This window comes from Capricornis sumatraensis, chromosome 3 (assembly GCF_032405125.1).
Source record: "Capricornis sumatraensis isolate serow.1 chromosome 3, serow.2, whole genome shotgun sequence".
Classification (NCBI taxonomy): Eukaryota; Metazoa; Chordata; class Mammalia; order Artiodactyla; family Bovidae; genus Capricornis; species Capricornis sumatraensis.
Window position 1 is genome coordinate 44,735,828 of NC_091071.1, and position 19,460 is coordinate 44,755,287.

The 19,460-nt window shown below is 39.3% G+C and overlaps 1 protein-coding gene across 1 annotated transcript in view; it reads right to left on the reverse strand.

The window, feature by feature from the left end:
• The window catches only part of OCA2 (OCA2 melanosomal transmembrane protein), a 283,390-nt gene that overhangs the window by 170,240 nt on the left and 93,690 nt on the right, over nt 1-19,460 (reverse strand). The window lies entirely within an intron of this gene.

The following is a 19,460-nucleotide window of genomic DNA, read 5'->3' on the forward strand; positions in this document are numbered from 1 at the left end:
AGTCCACTTTTGTTCTCCTAGTTAGAAAATGAAATAAATATGTCATTGATCATGGGAAAATTTGGTTAAGAAACATTTTGCCAAGGAAAAGGGAGCTCACTGCCTGCACCCAGAGCTCAGTTTGGCCAAGTATTCACTCCTTAGTTCCCAGGCTTACTGTGCATCTCCACCACCATTTCCCCATCCTGTCTCTGCTGAGCTCCAAGACTATGATCCCAATCAGCTACTTGATGTTGCCCTCTGACCCTTGTGCTATAAGATTCACAGATAAACCTTCCATCTGCCCCCATGAAACTCTCTTCCCTCTTTCTTAGTTTTTATATGACATCATTAATCTTCCAGGCACATGAACCTGAAATGTCATTTTGGTCCTATCAATGACATTCTTCTCTACATTTCTGCATTGAACATGCAATAAGTGCCAGACAGGATGCTAGATGCTAAAGGAGAGAATGAATTTGACATTATAGGGACAGGCCTCCACCAAGATAGAGAAATAAGATACATTACAAATGAACAGTACTTAGCCATAGGAGCAGTTCTGAATATAATGATGTGGATCTTGCAGGATCCACTTGTTCTTGCCTCAGTTCACCAGGTTATCCACGTTTCATCTCCCCACATTTGCCAATTCTGATTGCTCTCAGTAAACTTTGACCGAAGCCACTTCTTACCAACCCACCGTTTAGTTAGTTAAGTCGCTCAGTCGTGTCCAACTCTTTGCGACCCCATGGACTGTAGCCCACCAGGCTCCTCCGTCCATGGGATTCTCCAGGCAAGAATACTGGAATGGGTTGCCATTTCCTTCTCCAGGGGATCTTCCCAACCCAGGGATCGAACCCAGGTCTCCTGCATTAGAGGCAGACTCTTTAACCTCTTAGCCACCAGGGAAGAGACCCACCTCTGGTTAATCTTAAAACACTGCTTGTTCTATCAATCTATCTGTCATCTACAGAAACTTTCTATATATTAATCTATTGATAGATAAATTCAGTTAGATTGATATATAGAAACAAGGACTCTATCTTCCCCTTTCTTCTAAGAGGATAATACTATCTAGGCTGATCAATCTAAGAAGATAAATGACAGATCGATAGATACATAGATTACTTCTTTCAAATATCCAGTGGTTCTTCATGACCCACAGAGATCTTTAGGGAAGACTCAAGATCCTCAAATAGTGTGTGCCATTGTCAGATTTGTTCCCATTGTATAAGTTTTAGCTGTTGCTTTTGGCTGACTGGCCCTGACCAGGACACAGTATCAGATGACTTATCTCTGCCTCTCTGATTACCACCAGCCCCTAGGAGCTTCTCAACCAACCTCAGGCAAAGATATTACCATGTGGGATTTGCTCTCTCACAGGAGGTGGCTCTAATTCAGGAGTCTCAGGGGAAGACTCTGAGGCCAGAAGTTGATAAATGAACTTAAGCTATTGTAAAATTCTTATACTTCATGTTAAGTAGTATAGTATCACTTGAAGTTAGTTATATAATTATAAATAAAATCACAATTAGAAAAATGCAACATGAAGATACAATTATTTTTTTAAGATTAAATCCATTTCCTTTATTTTTTTCATTCAACCAGTATTTATTTTTTCTTTTTTTTATTGTCATCATATTACATTTATTTAGTCTTAAAAGTCCCCTGATCATTTTTTATTGTATTCCTTTCTCCTTCTAATTTTTTTAATTTTATTTTTACTTTATTTTACTTTACAATACTGTAAATCCATCCATGTCACTAATCAAATTAAATATCAATGACCTAAACATATCAATTAAAAGACAAATTATCAGATTGCATAAAAAGCAAGACCCAACTGTAAGTTATTTGCAAGAAATGCACTTTAAATATACACAAAAACGTTAAAAGTGAAAAGATGACTTAAAAAATACATCAGACTAACAGCAGTCAAGAAAAAGCTGGAATTGCTACATTAAGATCAAATTAGATTTCAAAGCAAGAATATTACTATGGATAGGGAAGGTCACTTCATAATAATAAAAGTGTTAGTTCTTCAAGAAGACACAGTAACCTTAAAGGTTTATGTACCCTGGTAATAAAATTCTCTACTGATCTCAAGTAGCATATTGGGGACCTATCGACTTGGGGAGTTCATCATTCAGTGTCCTATCTTTCTGCACTTTCATACTGTTCATGGGGTTCTCAAGGCAAGAATACTGAAGTGGTTTGCCATGCCCTTCTCCAGTGGGCCACATTCTGTCAGACCTCTCCACCATGACCCCTCCGTCTTGGGTGCCCCGCATAGTATGGCTTAGTTTCATTGAGTTAGACAAGCTGTAAGCAGGTCAGGAAGCAACAGTTAGAACTGGACATGGAACAACAGACTGGTTCCAAATAGGAAAAGGAGTACATCAAGGCTGTATATTGTCACCCTGCTTATTTAACGTATATACAGAGTACATCATGAGAAATGCTGGGCTAGATGAAGCACAAGCTGGAATCAAGATTGCCAGGATGCGGCAACCTCAGATATGCAGATGACACCACCATTATGGAAGAAAGTGAAGAGGAACTAAAGAGCCTTTTGGTGAAAGTGAAAGAGGAGAGTGAAAACGTTGGCTTAAAGCTCAACAGTCAGAAAACAAAGATCATGGCATCCAGTCCCATCACTTCACGGGAAATAGATGGGGAAACAGTGGAAACAGTGTCAGACTTTATTATTTGGGGCTCCAAAATCACTGCAGATGGTGATTGCCACCATGAAATTAAAAGATGCTCACTCCTTGGAAGGAAAGTTATGACCAACCTAGACAGCATATTAAAAAGCAGAGACATTACTTTGCCAACAAAGGTCCATCTAGTCAAGGCTATGGTTTTTCCAGTAGTCATGTATGGATGTGAGAGTTGGACTATAAAGAATGCTGAGCACCAAAGAATTGATGCTTTTGAACTGTGGTGTTGAAGAAGACTCTTGGAGAGTCCCTTGGATTGCAAGGAGATCCAACCAGTCCATCCTACAGAAGATCACTCCTGGGTGTTCATTGGAAGGACTGATGTTGAAACTGAAACTCCAATACTTTGGCCGCCTGATGTGAAGAGCTGACTTATTTGAAAAGACCCTGATGCTGGGAAAAATTGAGGGTGGGAGGAGAAGGGGACGACAGAGGATGAGATGGTTGGATGGCTTCACCGACTCAATGGACTTGAGTTTGGGTAGACTCCGGGAGTTGATGATGGACAAGATGCCTGGCATGCTGCAGTTCACGGGGTTGCAAAAAGTCAAACATGACTGAGCAACTGAACTGAAGTGAATAAAATTCTGAAATATGTAAAGCAAAAATCTTAGAATTACAAAGATAAAAAGACAAATTCACAGTCATAATCAAAGATTTCTATATATACCTCTCAATAACTGATAGAACAAGTGGACAGAAAATCAACAAGAATATGGATGATCAAAATAACAGTATCAGCCAACTTGACCTAATTGGTCATATTGGCATAACTCCAAACAACAATGGCAGAAAACATATTCTTTTCTAGTACAAGTAGAATAGTAGAATATTTATGAGAATAGGCCACATTTTACCATAAAAACATGTTTCAATAAATTCAAAAATAATCAAATTTTACAAAATATATTCTCTGACCATTGTGAAATTACATTGTTGTTGTTGATTTAGTCTCTAAATCATGTCTAACTCTTTGCAACACCATGGACTATAGCCTGCCAGGCTCCTCTGTCTATGGAATTTCTCAGGCAAGAATACCAGAGTGGGTTGCCATTTCCTTCTCCACAGGATCTTCCCAACCCAGGGACCAAACCCATGTCTCCTGCTTGGCAGGTGAATTCTTTACCATTATACCACCTGGGAAGCCCATGAAATTAAATTAGGTAAAGAAGTCCCCAAATTTAGTGTAAGTAAAGACCTTTAAAATACCCAAAGATCAGTGGAATTAGAGGAATCAACCTGCCTGACTTCAGGTTATACTACAAAGCCACAGTCATCAAGAGAGTATGGTACTGGTACAAAGACAGAAATATAGATCAATGGAACAAAACAGAAAGCCCAGAGATAAATCCACACACATATGGACACCTTATCTTTGACAAAGGAGGCAAGAATATACAATGGAGAAAAGACAATCTCTTTAACAATTGGTGCTAGGAAAACTGGTCAACCACCTGTAAAAGAATGAAACTAGAACACTTTCTAACACCATACAAAAAATAAACTCAAAATGGATTAAAGACCTAAACGTAAGACCAGAAACTATAAAACTCCTAAAGGAGAACATAGGCAAAACACTCTCAGACATAAATCACAGCAGGATCCTCTATGACCCACCTCCCAGAATATTGGAAATAAAAGCAAAAATAAACAAATGGGACCTAATTAAACTTAAAAGCTTCTGCACAACAAAGGAAACTATAAGCAAGGTGAAAAGACAGCCTTCAGAATGGGAGAAAATAATAGCAAATGAAGCAACTGACAAACAACTAATCTCAAAAATATACAAGCAACTCCTGCAGCTCAATTCCAGAAAAATAAATGACCCAATCAAAAAATTGGCCAAAGAATTCAATAGACATTTCTCCAAAGAAGACATACAGATGGCTAACAAACACATGAAAAGATGCTCAACATTACTCATTAGCAGAGAAATACAAATCAAAACCACAATGAGGTACCACTTCATGCCAGTCAGAATGGCTGCGATCCAAAAGTCTACAAGCAATAAATGCTGGAGAGGGTATGGAGAAAAGGTAACTCTCTTACACTGTTGGTGGGAATGCAAACTAGTACAGCCACTATGGAGAACAGTGTGGAGATTCCTTAAAAAATTGCAAATAGAACTGCCATATGACCCAGCAATCCCACTGCTGGGCATACACACCAGAGAAACCATAATCGAAAGAGACATGTGTACCCCAATGTTCATCACAGCATTGTTTATAATAGCCAGGACATGGAAGCAACCTAGATGTCCATCAGCAGACATATGGATAAGAAAGCTGTGGTACATATACACAATGGAGTATTACTCAGTCACTAAAAAGAATACATTTGAATCAGTTATAATGAGGTGGATGAAACTGGAGCTGATTATACAGAGTGAAGTAAGCCAGAAAGAAAACCAATACAGTATACTAACACATATATATGGAATTTAGAAAGATGGTAACAATAACTCTGTATGCGAGACAGCAAAAGAGACGCAGATATATAGAACAGTCTTTTGGACTCTGTGGGAGAGGGAGAGGATGGGATGATTTGGGAGAATGCCATTTAAACATGTATAATATCATATAAGAAACGAATTGCCAGTCCAGGTTTGATGCAGGATACAGGATGCTTGGGGCTGGTGCATTGGGATGACCCAGAGGGATGGTACAGGGAGAGAGGTGGGAAGGGGGTTCAGGATTGGGAACATGTGTACACCTGTGGCGGATTCATGTTGATGTATGGCAAAACAAATACAATGTTGTAAAGCAATTAGCCTCCAATTAAAATAAATAAATTTAAATAAAAATAAAATAAAATATCCAAAGATCAAAGGAGAAATAAAAACGGAAATTAGAAACTAATTTGAACTGAATCAATTTCCACAAAAACCAATAACCTCAGCTCTAACATTAAGAAACAATAAGGGGGGAACACAAGAAGATGGAGGAAGAATAAGAGGAGGAGATCACCTTCTTCCCCACAAGTACATAAAAAAAATTCGTCTGAATATAAAATAGCTCCTACAGAACAACTTCTGAACAACAGTAGAAGACCCCAAATTTTCAAAAAGGCAAGCCAATCTCCTTAGAAAGAGGTAGGGGAAAAGATAAAGACTAAAAGAGACAAAGGATTTCAGAATGGGACTTGCACCCCAGGGGAGTGAGTCATGAAGGAGGGAAAAGTTCTGGACACTAGGAATCCCCCTCACAGGCAGAATCAGGGAGGGAGCTTTGGAACCTCAGATAGGGGTGTGATGGTGGCAGGGGGCTCAGGAGACAAAACAGAAAATTCACTACAGAAATTACTGCCAAACAGCACTTCTCAATTGAGAAGCAGCTCACACACCTCCACCCGCAGCAGAGGGTGGAAGCAGGGTGCCAAGGCACAGGCTCAGGTATCAGATCTCAGGGAGAGGATCAAGGCTGGCTTCCATGAGGATACTCTGAGAGGGCTACTTCGACACAGTGGACAGAGTCCAGAGAAAATACTGGGCATCCTAGAGCAGCAAGTTGTTGTTTCTGGGACACTAAACACCACACTCATAGACAGTTTTGGTGTCTGCCAAATCTGGCAAAACCAGTCAGAGTGTCATCTGTGGAATTAAACACAATTGCCACTGCCAAACCCAGGGAAAGTGCCTGAGACAGCAGGCAACACATGGCTGATGCAGTCCTGACTCCGGAGGTGGTCACAACTGCCTGGTTATGAGCGGGCACAGGTTACTTTCCACACCTTTCCGGAAGCTTAATCACCTTGACTCTTTCTAGGGACCCATAATCTGAAGCCAGTTCCTCTGGGAAAGCATACAACCCACCTCAGACTGCACCAATATCCATGAAGTCTCTATTGTCACAGGCACTCTCTGGTGCATCCAAATTGTGGCTGCCATGTCCTCCCCACTTCTCAGCCTGAGTGAACAAATGAGCCTCAATAAGCCTTGGCCTTCGCTGCCTTGAGGCTAGGCAGGGAACAGACAGTGAACTTTAGGGGAAACTGTGAACTTTAGGAGTAAGTACAAACTGAAGTATGGCCACATCTGAGACTGAGCTGACCACATACTGCCCACAAGTCCAGAGACCTTCCTAGAAATATTGGAGGACTTTGGTTTGAGTCTCACTGGGTATTCTGGGCTGCTGAGTGTTGCCTTCAGCAAGAGTCTCGGGGTTTGGTCTTCTATGCTGTGTGGCTTGTGAGGTCTTGGAGATCCAGTAAGGGGTCAGGCCTGAACCCCTGAGGTGAGAGACTCAACTCCAGGATTTTGATCCACCAGAGAACTCCTGACCCCAGGATACATTAATAGGCAAGAGCTCTCCTAAAGGCCTCCATCTCAACACTAAGGCCAAGGCCAGTAATCTTCAGTGCCAGATGCCACACTAAATTTTCAGCAAAATAGGAACATAACTCTGCACATGAATAGACAGGCTGCCCAGAGCCATACCAAACCCATAGATACCCCAAAACTCACTACTGGATATGGCACTGTCCCAGAGACAAGATTGAGCTCCATTCACCAGAACACAGGCATGTCTCACAACCAGGAAATCTTCACAAGGCACTGGTACAACCCCAACCATGCAGGTAGACTCCACAGTTAAGAGAAATTATGTCTTTCCAGCCTCAGAAAGGAGACCCCAAACATGGTAAATTAAGCAAAATGAAAAGACAGAGAAAGATGCAGCAGATGAAAGAACATGCTAAAAATCCACAGGACCAAACAAATGAAAACAAACTGACAGTCTACACCAAAAATAATTCATAGTAATGATAGTAAAGATGATCCAAATTCTTGAAAATAAAATGGAGGCACGGATACATAGACTGAAGGCACAGATCAGGAAGATACAATAAATGTTTAACAAAGACCTAAAAGAATTAAAGAATAAACAATCAACAATGAACAACACAGTAACTGAGATTAGAGATGCACTGGGGGTGGGGGGGAGCTAACTGTAGAGTAACTGAAGCAGAAGAAAAAATAAGTGAACTGGAAGGTAAAATGCTGAAAACAACTGAAGCAGAAAAAAAAAAAAGAAAGAAATGAAAACAGTCTCATCTCAGAGACCTCTGGGACAACATTAAGTGTAACAACATTAGAATCATAGGGGTCCCAGAAGAAGAAGACAAAAGGAAAGGGCATGAGAAAATATTTGAGGCTATTATAGTCAAAAAATTCCCTACAGTGAGAAAGGAAATAGCTACCCAAATCCAGAAAGCCCAGAGACTCCCACACAGAATAAACCCAAGGAGAAACATGCCAAAATACATATTAATCTAACAAAAATTAAACACAAAAAGCAAATATTGAAAGCAGCAAGGGAAAAGCAACATACAACATCCCCATAAAGCTAAGAACTGATCTTTCAACAGAAACTCTGCAGGCTGGATGGGAATGGCAGGATATACTTAAAGTGATGAAAGGGGAAAACCTACAACCAAGCAAGGATTTCATTCAGATTTAAAGGAGAAATCAAAAGCTTTCCAGACAAGCTAAAGTTAAGAGAATTCAGAACCACCAAACCAACTCTACAACAAATGCTAAAGGAACTTCTCTAGAAAGGAAACACAAAAAGGAAAGACATACAAAACAAATGCAAAACAATAAAGTAATTGGTGAAAGCATTTGTTTTCAGTTGTGTCCTACTCTTCGTAACTGCATGAAATGTAGACCACCAAGCTCCTGTATCCATGGGATTTCACAGGCAAGAATACTGAAGTGGGTTGCCATTGCCTTCTCCAGTGGATCTTCCCAACCCAGGGATTTAACCCAGGTCTCCTGCACTGTAGACAGATTCTTTACAGTCTGAGCCACAAGGGAAGATTCAGAGTCATATATATAAATAAACTGGCTAAACACTCCAACCAAAAGATTCAGATTGGATAAATGGGTACAAAACCAAGATACATGCTATGTACAAGAGACCCAACCCAGACCTAAGGACGCATACAGACTGAAAGTGAGGATCTAAAAAAAGGTATTCCATGCAAATGGAAATCAACAGGAAGTGGAAATAGCAATACTCATGCCAGATAAAATAGACTTTACAAAAAAGATTGTTTCAAGAGACAAAGAAGGACATTACATAATGATCAAGGCATCAACCCAAGAAAAGGATAAAATGATTATTAAGTTCATGCACCCAAAATAAGAGCACCCAACACATAAGGAAAATGCTAGCAACTATTAAAATGGTAAATCAACAGTAACACAATAATAGTGGGGGGGACTCTAATAGCCCATTCACACCAATTGACAGATGATCCAGACAGAAAATTCATAAAGAAATGGAAGCTTTATTTTTTTTTGCTCCAGTATACTTTTAATATTAAAACTTTTAAAATTGAATATAGCTCATTTACAATATTATATTAGTTTCAGGTATACAACATAGTGATTCAATATTTTTGTACTCTTTAGTTAAAGTTATTAAAAACAATGGCTATATTTCCTTATAATATACAATATATCATTGTTGCTTATTTATTTTAAACAGAGTTCAGTTCAGTTTTAGTTGCTCAATTGTGTCCGATTCTTCACAACCCCATGGACTGCAGCGCACCAGGTCTCCCTGTCCATCATCATTTGTAGTGATTTTGGAGCCCCCCAAAATAAAGTCTGCCATTGTTTCCACTGTTTGCCCATCCATTTGCCATGAAGTGATGGGACAAGAAGCCATGATCTCAGTTTTCTGAATGCTGAGCTTTAAGCCAACTTTTTCACTCTCCTCTTTCACTTTCATCAAGAGGCTCTTTAGTTCTTCTTTAAATGATACATTTGACAAGTTTGACCAATTGACATCTACAGGCATTTCATCCAAAATCAATATATATCACTTTTTCTCAATTGCAAATGAACATTCTCCAGCATAGATCACATCTTGGACCACAAATCAAGCCGTGGTAAATTTTTAAAATTTGAAATAATTCTAATCATCTTTTCTGACCACAACACTATAAGATTAGATAAAAACAACAGAAGAAATATCTATTTTAAAAAAAAAAAGAACAACACATGGAGGCCAAACAATACTTCTCTGAATAACCAACAGGTCACTGAAGAAATCAAAAAGGAAATCAAAATATGGATAGAAGCAAAAGACAGTGAAAACATGACAATTCAAACGTACTGGACACAGTAAAAGCAGTGATAAGAGGGAAGTTTATAGCAATACAAGAATACCTCAAGAAATAAGAAATATCAAATAAACAAGCTAATCTTACACCTAAAGCAGCTAGAAAAAGAAGAACAAAAAAAAAAATCCGAAGTTAGTAGAAGGAACGAACTCATAAAGAATCAGAGCAGAAATAAATGAAGAGACAATAGCAAAGATCAATAAAACTAAAAACTGGCTTTCTACGAAGATAAAATTGACAAACTGTTAACCAGACCCATCAAAAGGGAGAAGACTCAAATCAATAAAATCAGAAATTCAAAAGGAAAAGTTACAACAGAAAACACAGAAATACCAAGGCTCACAAGAGACTAATATGAGCAACTATATGCCAATAATATGGACAACCTGGAAAAATGGACAAATTCTTAGAAAAGTAGAACCTTCTAAAACTGAACCAAAGAAATAGAAAATATGAATAGACCAATCAGAAACATGGAAATCAAAACTAAAATCAAAAATCTTTCAACAAAAAGCCCAGGGCTAGATGGTTTGACAGGCATCTATCCTGCTCAAACTGTTCCAGAAAATTGCAGAAAAACTCCCAAACTCATTCTACAAGGCCACCATAACCCTAATATCAAAACTAAACAAAGATGCCACACAAAAAAAGAAAATTACAGGCCAATATCACTGATGAACATTGATATAAAAATCCTCAACAAAATTCCAGTAAACAGAATCCAACAACACATTAACGGCATGATCAAGTGGGCTTTATCCCAGAGATGCATGGATTCTTCAATATATGCTATCTGATGTACCATATTAACATTGAAAGATAAAAATAATATGATCATCTCAATAGATGCAGAGAAAGCCTTTGACAAAATTCAACACTCATTTCTTATAAAAGCTTTCCAGAAAGTAGGCATGCTGCTGCTGCTCCTGCTGCTGCTGCTGCTCCTGCTGCTGCTGCTAAGTCACTTCAGTCGTGTCCAACTCTGTGCGACCCCATAGACAGCAGCCCACCAGGCCCCCCCGTCTCTGGGATTCTCCAGGCAAGAACACTGGAGTGGGTTGCCATTTCCTTCTCCAATGCATGAAAGTGAAAAGTGAACGTGAAGTCACTCAGTCGTGCCCGACTCTTAGCGACCCCATGGACTGCAGCCTACCAGCCTCCTCCACCCATGGGATTTTCCAGGCAAGAGTACTGGAGTGGGTTGCCATTGCCTTGGACATACCCCAACATCATAAAAGCCATATATAGTGAACCCACAGCAACCATTATCTTCAATGGTAAAAGATCAAAAAGCATGTCCTCCATAATCAAAAATAAGACAAGGGTGCCTATTCTCACCACTTTTATTCAACATAGTTTTGGAAATACTAGCCACAGCAAGCAGAGAAGAAAAAGAAATAAAAGGAATCCAGATTGGAAATGAAGTAAAACTCTCATGATCACAAATGACATGATTTTCTACATTGAAAACCATAATGATGCCACCAGAAAATTACTAGAATTAATAAATATTATAAAATCATAGGATATAAAATTAATACACAGAAATCCCTTGCATTCTTATATACTAACAATGAAAAATCAGAAAGTGAAATTAAGGAAGTGATCCTATGCACCTCTGCAACAAAAAGAATAAAATACCCAGAAATAAACCTACCTAAAGAGACAAAAGTTCTGCATGCAGAAAACTCTAAGACACTGATGAAAGAGATCAACACACCACAAACAAATGGAGAGATATACAATGTTGGAAGAATCAATATACAAGGCTGGAATCAACATACAAGGTCGTGAAAATAACTATATATACTACAAAATGCTATCTAGAGATACAATGTGATCCCTATCAAATTACTAATGGTATTCTTCACAGAACTAGAACAAAAAAATTTCACAATTTGTATGGAAGTACAAAAGAACTCGAATAGCCAAAGCAATCTTGATAAAGAAGAATGGAGATGGAGGAATCAACCTTTCTCACCAGATTATACTACAAAGCTACAGTCGTATGGTACTGCCACAAAAACAGAAATATAGACCAACTGAACAAGATAGAAAGCCCAGAGACAAACTTAGTCCCAAGTACCTTACTTTTGACAAAGAAGGCAAGAGTATACAATGGAGAGAGATAGCCTCTTCAATAAGTGGTATGGGATAACTGGACAGCTGTATGTGAAAGGATGAAACTAGAACACCTCCTAATTCCACACACAAAGATAAACTCAAAATGGGCTAAAGGCTTAAATATAAGGCTGGACACTATAAAGCTCTTTAAAAAAAAAAACATAGGCAGTACACTCTGATATACATCACAGCAAGTTCCTCTTTGATCCACCTCCTAGAAAATGGAAATAAAAACAGAAATAAACAAAAGGAACTTAATTAAATTTAAGAACTGCACAATGAAGGTAACAATTAGCAAGACTGAAAGACAACCCTCAGAACAGGAGAAAATAATTGCAAATGAAACAACTAACAAAGAGTTAATATCCAGACTATATAAGAAGCTAATAGAGATCAAATTGCCAACATCTGTTGAATCATAGAAAAAGCAAGAGAATTCCAGAAAAACATATACTTCTGCTTCATTGACTATGCTAAAATCGTTGATTCAGTGGATCACAACAAACTGTGGAAAATTATTCAAGAGATGGGAATACTAGATCACCTTACCCTCCTCCTAAGAAATCTGTATGCAGGTCAAGAAGCAGGAGTTAGAACTGTACATGGGAAAGTGGACTGGATCAAAATTGAGAAAGGGTTATGTAAAGGCTGTATATTGTCACCCTGCTTATTTAACTTATCTTCAGAGTACATACTGCAAAATTTCAGGCTGGATGAAGCACAAGTCAGAATCAAGATTGTTGGAAAAAATATCAATAAACGCAGATATGCAGATGACACTACCCTTATGGCAGAAAGCAAAGAGGAACTAAAAAGCCTCCTGATGAAGGTGAAAGAGGAGAGTGAAAAAGCTGGCTTAAAACTCCACATTCAAAGATCACAGTTTTGGTCCTATCACTTCATGGCAAATAGATGGAGAAACAGTGGAAACACTGACAGATTTCATTTTCTTGGGCTCCAAAATCATTGTAGATGGTGACAGCAGCCATGAAATTAAAAGACATTTGCTCCTTAGAATAAAAGCTATAACAAGCCTAGACAGCGAATTAAAAAGCAGAGACATTACTTTGCCAACAAAGGTCCATCTAGTCAAAGCTATGGTTTTTCCAGTAGTCATGTATGGATGTGAGAGTTGGACCATAAAGAAAGCTGAGCACAAACAAATTGATGCTTTTGAACTGTGATGTTGGAGAAGACTCTCAAGAGTCCCTTGGACTGCAAGGAGATCAAATTAGTCAATTCTAAAGGAAATCAGACCTGAATATACATTGGAAGGACTGATACTGAATCTGAAGCTCCAATACTTTGGCCACCTGATGTGAAAGACCCTTATGCTGGAAAAGTCTGAAGGCAGGAGGAAAAGAGGACAACAGAGGATGAGATGATTGAAAGGCATCGCCGACTCAATGGACATGAGTTTGAGCAAGCTCCAGGAGATGGTGAAGGACTTATAAGCCTGGCATGCTACAGTCTATGGGGTCACAAAAAGTCAGACAAAACTGAACAACTAAACAACAATGTGATCCAGCAATCCCATTCTTGGACATATATCTAGAAGAGATGAAAACTCTAATTCAAAAACATATATGCATAGCCAAGAACCTGGAAACAATCCAAGTGTGCGTCAACAGATAACTGGTAAGAAGATGTGGTGTATATATGTTTATAATGGTATAGTCAGTCAGTTCAGTTCAGTCGCTCAGTCGTGTCTGACTCTTTGTGACACCATGAATCACAGCACACCAGGCCTCCCTGTCCATCACCAACTGCTGGAGTTCACTCTGACTCACGTCCATCGAGTCCATGATGCCATCCAGCCATCTCATCCTCGGTCGTCCTCTTCTCCTCCTGCCCCCAATCCCTTCCAGAATCAGAGTCTTTTCCAATGAGTCAGTTCTTCGCATGAGGTGGCCAACATACTGGACTTTCAGCTTTAGCATCAGTCCTTCCAAAGAAATCCCAGGGTTGATCTCCTTCAGAATGGATTGGTTGGATCTCCTTGCAGTCCAAGGGACTCTCAAGTCTTCTCCAACACCACAGTTCAAAAGCATCAATTCTTTGCCGCTCAGCCTTCTTCACAGTCCAACTCTCACATCCATACATGACCAAAGGAAAAACAATAGCCTTGACTAGACGGGCCTTAGTCAGCAAAGTAATGTCTCCACTTTTGAATATGCTATCTAGGTTGGTCATAACTTTTCTTTCAAGGAGTAAGCATCTTTTAATTTCATGGCTGCAATCACCATCTGCAGTGATTTTGGAGCCCAAAAAAATAAAGTCAGCCACTGTTTCCACTGTTTCCCAATCTATTTCCCATGAAGTGATGGGACCGGATGCCATGATCTTCGTTTTCTGACTGTTGAGCTTTAAGCCAACTTTTTCACTCTCCTCTTTCACTTTCATCAAGAGACTTTTTAGTTCCTCTTCACTTTCTGCCATAAGGGTGGTATCATCTGCATATCTGAGCTTATTGATATTTCTTCTGGCAATCTTGATTCCAGCTTGTGTTTCTTCCAGTCCAGCGTTTCTCATGATGTACTCTGCATAGAAGTTAAAGAAGCAGGGTGACAATATACAGCCTTGACGTACTCCTTTTCCTATTTGGAGCCAGTCTGTTGTTCCATGTCCAGTTCTAACTGTTGCTTCTTGGCCTGCATACAGATTTCTCAAGAGGCAGATCAGGTGGTTGGGTATTCCCATCTCTTTCAGAATTTTCTATAGTTTATTGTGATCCACACAGTCAAAGGTTTTGGCATAGTCAATAAAGCAGAAATAGATGTTTTTCTGCATCTCTCTTGCTTTTTCCATGATCCAGGGGATGTTGGCAATTTGATCTCTGGTTCCTCTGCCTTTTCCAAAACCAGCTTGACCATCAGGGAGTTCACGGTTCACATATTTCTGATGCCTGGCTTGGAGAATTTTGAGCATTACTTTACTAGCATGTGAGATGAGTGCAATTGTGCGGTAGTTTGAGCATTCTTTGGCATTGCCTTCCTTCGGAATTGAGAGAAAGAAATATTGCCATTTGCAGCAACATGGACATAGAGAATATTGCACTAAGTGAAGAAAGACAGATAAAGAAAAAGTATTATATGATATTTGTGAAATCTTGAGAGTCCCTTGTACTGCAAGGAGATCCAATCAGTCCATTCTAAAGGAGATCAGTCCTGGGTGTTCTTTGGAAGAAATGATTCTGAAGCTAAAACTCCAGTACTTTGGCCACCTCATGCGAAGAGTTGACTCATTGGAAAAGACTCTGATGCTGGGAGGGATTGGGGGCAGGAGGAGAAGGGGACGACAGAAGATGAGATGGCTGGATGGCATCACCGACTCGATGCACATGAGTTTGGGTGAACTCTGGGAGTTGGTGATGAACAGGGAGGCCTGGCATGCTGCAATTCATGGGGTCGCGAAGAGTTGGACATGACTGAGTGACTGAACTGAACTGAACTGAAATATTATTTGTAGAAACTAAAAATAATAAAAATAAATCTATATGCAAATCAAGCAGATTTACAGACATAGAAAATAAACTTATGGTAACCAAAAGGGAAGAGGAGGGGGAGACATAAATTAGGAGTATGGGATTAACAGATAAAAACTACTATGCATAAAAGAGATAAGGAATTGTATCTGTTTAATACAGGGAACTACATTCCATATATTATAATAAACTAATGGAAAATAATCTGTATATATATATATATATTTGCATATATAACTGAATCACTTTCCTGTTAACTGTAACTATACACAATTTTGCAAATCAGCTATACTTCAATTTTAAAAGTTCTATAGCTATTAAAGGATAATGGAAAACTATTATAAACAATTTTAGAATAATTCTTTCAACAACTGAGTTTGAACAGGGACAAATTCCTTTAAAGGCAGAAACCACCAGTGAGCCCTCATGAAGAAACAGATAACCTTAATAGCTAGCCTATATCTATTAAAGAATCAGTATTTGTATTTAAAAACTAGAAGGGAAGGAGAGAGGGATAGAGGGAAGAGGAAATCAAGGGAGATAGCTGCGTAAGAAGGGAGCGAAAGAGGTTCAACTCTAAAATAACGTGGAAAACGTTTAAGGTAAAATGTAATAGCAATTTTACACCATCTCTTCCCAAAAGCTGAAGAGGAGGGTATACTTATGTATTCATCCTTTGAGGACAGCAAAAAGTATATATTTTAAGAGAGGATATTACATACAAATATCCCTAATGTACACAGATATAAAAATATTCTATATAAAATATTAGGAATAAGCATCATGAGTTGGTATTTGATTACCAGAGGGGCATACTCTGGTGATTATTTGTGCTTTTCAATAAATAAGTCAAATTCTCTCTCGTGTTGATCACTTGGCAGGCTGACTCAACCCAGCCTCTGCAACTGGTGGAGCCTAGTGACAGTCAGGACAGTCAGGAGGACTCATTCAGTGACAGAGTGGAACATATGGTTCTCTCTGGTCTCTATGATGATCAGCAGCTCACAGAGCTGAGAACTACTGATCAGCAAGGCACTGTGATCCCACAGTGGACATTAGGCCAACACGAAGTAGTGTTACTGAGATTTCAGGGATACTTTTTCTTGTAGTATTAGTTCACTTCAGTTCAGTAGCTCAAACGTGCCCAACTCTTTGTGACCCTTGGACTGCAGCACAGCCAGGCTTCCCTGTCCATCACCAACTCCCAGAGCTTGCTCAAACTCATGCCCATTGAGTCAGTGATGGCATCCAGCCATTTCACCCTCTGTCATCCCCTTCTCCTCCTGCCTTCAGTCTTTCCCAGCATCAGGGTCTTTTCCACTGAGTCAGTTCTTTGCATCAGATGGCTTGGAGCTTCAAGCTTCAGCATGAGTACTTCCAGTGAATATTCAGGACTGATTTCCTTTAGGATGGACTGGTTGGATCTCCTTGCAGTCCAAGGGACCCTCAAGAGTCTTCTCCAACATCACAGATCAAAATAACCAATTCTTTGGTGCTCAGCTTTCCTTATAATCCAACTCTCACATCTATACGTGACTACCGGAAAAACTATGGATTTGACTAGGTGGACCTTTGTCGGCTAAGTAGTATCTCTGCTTTTTAATATGCTGTCTAGGTTGGTCATAGCTTTTCTTCCAAGGAGCAAACGTCTTTTAATTTCATGGCTGCAGTCACCATCCACAGTGGTTTTGGAGCTCAGGAAAATAAAGTCTCTCACTGTTTCAATTCTTTCCCCATCTATTTGTCATAAAGCAATGGGAATGAATGCCATGATCTTAATTTTTTGAATATTGAATTTTAAGCCAACTTTTTCACTCTCCTCTTTCACTTTCATCAAGAGGCTCATTAGTTCTTCTTCACTTTCTGCCATAAGGGTGGTGTCATCTGTATATCTGAGGTCATTGATATCTTTCCTGGCAATTTTGATTCCAGCTTGTGCTTTATCCAGCCCAACATTTCACATGATGTACTCTGCATATAAACTAAATAAACAGAATGACAATATACAGCTTTTGCATACTTTTTTTCCAATTTGGAGCCAGTCCATTGTTTCATGTCCAATTCTGACTGTTGCTTCTTGACCTGCATACAGATTTGTCGGAGGCAGGTAAGGTGGTCTGATATTCCCATCTCTTGAAGAATTTTCCACTGTTTGTTGTGATCCACACAATCAAAAGGCTTTAGTGTAATCACTAAAGCAAAAGCAGTTTTTCTGGAACTCTCTTGCTTTTTCAATGATCCAACAGATGCTGGCAATTTGATCTCTGGTTCCTCTGCCTTTTCTAAATCCACCTTGATATCTGGAAGTTTGTGGTTCACGTACTGTTGCTGTCTTGCTTGGAGAATTTTGAGCCTTACTTTGCTAGTCTATGCAGGAGAGTTTTGAGCATTACTTTGCTAGTCTATACAGTCAGCAAAACAAGACCAGGAGCTAACTGTGGTTCAGACCATGAGCTCCTTGTTGCAAAACTCAGACTTAAATTGAATAAAGTAGGGAAAACCACTAGACCATTCAGGTATGACCTAAATCAAATCCCTTATGATTATATAGTGGAAGTGACAAATAGATTCAAGGGATTAGATCTGATAGAGTGATTGAAGAACTATGGATGAAGGTTCGGGACATTGTACAGGAGGCAGTTATCAAGACCATGCCCAAAAAAGAGAAATATAAAAAGGCAAAATGGTTGTCTGAGGAGGCCTTACAAATAGCTGAGAAAAGAAGAGAAGTAAAAGGCAAAGGAAAAAAGGAAAGATATACTCATTTGAATGCAGAGTTCCAAAGAATAGCAAGGAGAGATAAGAAAGCCTTCCTCAGTGATCAGTGCAAAGAAATAGAGGAAAACAATAGAATGGGAAAGACTAGAGACCTCTTCAAGAAAATTAGAGATACCAAGGGAACATTTCTTGCAAAGAAGAGCACAATAAAGGACAGAAACTAACAGAGGCAGAAGATATTAAGAGGTGGAGAGAATACACAGAAGAACTATACAAAAAACAGCTTAATGACCCGGATAACCACAATGGTGTGATCACCCAACTAGAGCCAGACATCCTGGAATGTGAAGTCAAGTGGGCCTTAGGAAACATCACTATGAACCAAGCTAGTGGAGGTGATGAAATTCCAGTTGAGCTATTTCAGATCCTAAAAGATAATGCTGTTAAAGTGCTTCACTCAAAAAGCCAGCAAATTTGGAAAACTCAGCAGTGACCACAGGACTAGAAAAGCTGTTTTCATTCCAGTCCCAAAGAAAGGCCATGCCAAAGAATATTCAAACTGTAGCATAGCCAAGCTATTCTGATATGTTTTGGACTCATCACAGACCTGCTGAACCCAAATCTCTGGGGTTAAGCTTAGGAATCTATAGTTATACCAAGCAATTCAAAATCAGATTTCCCTATACCCAATAGTGGCTCAGAGCGATTGCTCTGGATCTGCACAGTTCACTGTGTGCTGATGTACAACCTGTGTTGTCCTTACCATAGGGTTCCAGCATTATCCATATCCCACTTCCCTCAAAGCTTCCTTCAGCTCTTTATTCATGATGAGTAAAGGAATCAATACACAGATTTATTTTCTATGTTTCCAAACCAGTATGTCCAAGTTAATCTCAAGATAAGACTTTCCAGATAAGAACAGTTTATTCACAGCACAGATTTCCTGGGGGTGGGCCTGATAATCTGTATATATAACAATTATTCCTGAGTAATTCTGATCACCAGCGAGGTGGAGGGATATTGGGGAGGAAGGAGGTGCAACTGTGCCCACACAAGCTTCTAAAGACAGATTAGCCATTGTGATTGATTAGTTTCCCTAGCTCTCCATTGGTATGACCGTTTCCATTAGAAAACCAAAGCTACATATTAAGTTACCCCACTTTACATATACTTGTTGATGATAAAACATTTTGAATACCTCTTTCTGATTGCTATGGGTTGAATTGTGTCCCCCTGAACTCACGTGTTGAAGTCCTAACCTCTAGTACCTCAGAATGTGATCTTTATTGGAAATAGGGTCACTG